This window comes from Otolemur garnettii, unplaced genomic scaffold (assembly GCF_000181295.1).
Source record: "Otolemur garnettii isolate 467f Iridium unplaced genomic scaffold, OtoGar3 scaffold00313, whole genome shotgun sequence".
Taxonomy (NCBI): Eukaryota; Metazoa; Chordata; class Mammalia; order Primates; family Galagidae; genus Otolemur; species Otolemur garnettii.
In genome coordinates this window covers 122,010-125,461 of record NW_003852708.1, presented here as the reverse complement: position 1 = coordinate 125,461, position 3,452 = coordinate 122,010, and the positions used below count along the sequence as shown (strand labels likewise).

The window sequence follows — 3,452 nt, the reverse complement described above, 5'->3', positions numbered from 1 at the left end:
AGTGTTTTATATATGATTCCTATTTAAAAACTGTCTAGTCCTTAGCCAGGCATTGTGGCGGGTGCCTATAGTCCCAGCTATTTGGGAAGCTGAGGCAAGAAAATCACTTAAGCCCAAGAGTCTGAGGTTGCTGTGAGCTCTGATGCCATGGCACTCTACCAAGGGTGACAGAGTGAGATTCTGTCTCTAAAAAAAAAAAAAAAAAAAGACCCTGTCTTCAGACACAGTTAAATCTGAGGTATCTGGGGATTAGGATTCCACATAGGACTCTGAAGGAGGCCTCAGGGGGACAGCCTATTGCCTAGATGAATGTGCAAGCAGCCTGGGCTATACAGGAGGTAGGAGGTGTGGGAAGGTACTCGGGAGAGGGGTGGGGCTTCAGGAACCACAGCCTGCCCATGCAAGGGCTTTTTGGTGAAGTTCTGAGAAAAGCCAGCAACCACCGACAGGCTTTGGGACACAAGAGTCAGCTCTGACATTTCTACGAGCAATAACCAATAGACTAAAGTTGTTGTGGTGAGAGTTAACCATCAGGCAAACTTAAACTATGGTGGTCTGTCATTGCAGTGAGCTGCCAGTCAGAGCTCTATAGTCTGTAACCCAAACATGTTCCCCAAAATTGAGATCTTTGTGTAGGGCTGAAGCTCTCTGAAGTGATACAGAAAAGTGTCCATGTATTCATTTATCATGACCAAAGGTAGAGTCAAGCTATAGTCCGTCTTCCTAGAAAGTGGCAGGTCTGAGAGTTTGGTCAATGGCTAGGAAGTTCCAATTAGAATGAATAAATTCTAGAGATCTATGGTATATCTCTGGTGACTATAGTTAAAAATTACACATTTCAAACTTGGAAACTGCTGAGAGTAGTTACTAAATGTTTATATCACTGGAAAATCATATGTGAGATAATTGAATTGTTAATAAACTTGATGTAATTATCTTACAGTGTGTACATTTAACATCACATTGTGTATGATTGTTGTGATACGAAATAACATTAAAAAATGTATTTGTCAATTATACCTTAATAAAACTGAGAGACGAAAGTAAAGAGACAAAAAAAAAAAAAACACCTTAATTGAACATACACACACAAAAATATCTCCTCCTCAAATCCATGCTCTACCATCCTGAGCTTCTTCAGGTAGCAGTGACGAGGCTGCCTCCTGCTGGGACACCCCAGGATGTCACTGCCATCTGCGGCAGCTCCTGTCCCCATCCTTTGTTTCAAATAACTACTCCTATAGCTGCTGTTTGTGAAGGCTTTGCATCCCAGGCCTGAAAGGTCAGGAACACTGGCTTCTGGGGTTGCTTTGATATTGACTTAACATGTGATCTAGGGTTAACTGCTGGGATTTTTCTTTAAGCCAAGCAGTATAGCTTTCCAAGTGTTATTCTGTAAAAGAAGCACCTATAGAAACACAGAGCTCATTTTTACATGGCTGTGCAGTTGTCAAGGGCTATAGCTCATCACAGAGGCCTGAGTGAGGTGAAGCTGCCTGTCAGGACATAAAACATTAGAATATGGCAGAGGCCTGGAAGCCCAAAATAAGGGAGGATGAGATGGTCCCAAAGCCTCTGTACCTTGGTATAAGGATAGCTAGGGCACTGCACCAAATGCTTTCCCAGGAATGCCTAAAAGTGTCTTTCTAAGAACTTTCTTAAAAAATTAACAGATAAAAATTGTATTTATTTATGGTGTACAGTATGATGTTTTGATACATGTATATGTTGTGAAGTAATTTAATCAAGCTAATTAACTAAATGTAGTGGTGTGTACCTGTAGTCCCAGGTACTTGGGATGCTCAGGCAGGAAGATCACTTGAGCCCAGGAGTTTCAGGCCATCACAGGCAACATATCAAGACTCTGTCCCTTAAAAAAAAAATCAAGCTAATTAGCATACATGTTACCTCACATACTTACCCTTTTTTTGTGATGAAAACACTTAAAATCTACTCTCTTAGCAATTTTCAAGTATACAATACATTGTTACAACCTATAGTTAACTAAGTTGTACAATAGAACTCTTGAACTTGCTCCTCCCATCAATTGCAATTTTGTTTCTTTTGAGGAATATCTCCAGAACTCCCTATTCCCCAGCTTCTGGTGACCAACATTCTGACTTTTTTGGATTCCACATATAAGTGATAACATGTAGTGTTTGTCTTTCTGAGCCTGGCTTGTCACATTTAGTGTGATGTCTTCCAAGTCCTTCCATGTTGTTACAAATGATAGGAGTTTTTCTTTTTTGAGGCGGACTGGTACTCCATTATATCTATATACCAAATTTTCTGTACCCATTCATCTCTTGATGGACACTTAGGTTGACTCCAGATCTTGACTATTATGAATAGTGCTGCAATGAACATGGCAGTGAAGATATTTCTTCAAGGTACTGATTTCATTTCCTTTAAGTATATACTCAGAAGAATTACTGGATAGGCTGGGCATAGTGACTCACACCTGTAAATCTAGCACTCTGGGAGGCCAAGGGGGGTGGATTGCCTGAGCTCACGAGTTTGAGACCAGCCTGAGCTAGAGCAAGCCCCCGTCTCTAAAAATAGCCCGTGTTGTGGTGGGTGCCTATAGTCCCAGCTACTCGGGAAGATAAGGAAAGAGAATCACTTGAGCCTGAAAGTCTGAGGTTGCTGTGAGCTATGACATCATGGCACTCTACTGAGGGCGTCTGTGTCAATAAATAAATAAGTAAATGAATATCCAGGGGCCAAAAAAAAGTGAGACTCTGTCTCAATCAATCAGTCAATCAATAAAAATAGCTGGCTGTTGTGGGTGGAGCCTGTAGTCCCAGCTACTTGGGTGGCTGCCGTAAGGAATCATCACTTGAGCCCAAGAGTTTAAGGTTGCTATGAGTTATGATGCCACAGCACTCTACCCAGGGTGACAAAGTGAGACTCTCTCAAAAAACACATTTCTCGGCCTGGCACCTATAGCTTAATGGGTAGGGCACTAGCCACATACACCGGAGCTGATGGATCCAAACCCAGCCCTGGCCTTCCAAACAACAATGACAGCTACAACCAAAAAATATCTGGTGTTGTGGTGGGTGCCTATAGTCCTAGCTTCTTGAGAGGCTGAGGCAAGAGAATCGTTTAAGCCTAAAAGTTTGAGGTTGCTGTGAGCTATGATGCCACGTACTCTACTGATGGCAACATAATGAAACTCTGTCTCAAAAAAAAAAAAAAAAAAGAATTGCTAAGTTGTATGGTACTTCTATTTTTAATTTTTTGAGGAAACTTTATACTGTTTTCTATAGTGGCATAATGGCTTTACTAATTTATGGCTTAACTAATTTTACTCCCATCAACAGTATACAAGCGTTCCCTTTTCTCCACATCTCCACCAATATCTGTATAAGAATCTTTTTAAAGGCTCTCTGGGCTCGGCGCCTGTGGCTCAAGCGGCTAAGGTGCCAGCCACATACACCTAAGGTGGC

General features: G+C 41.6%; 1 protein-coding gene across 1 annotated transcript in view; it reads left to right on the top strand.

Moving 5' to 3' along the window:
* Positions 1–3,452, top strand: part of ZNF496 (zinc finger protein 496) — a 39,824-nt gene that overhangs the window by 4,400 nt on the left and 31,972 nt on the right. The window lies entirely within an intron of this gene.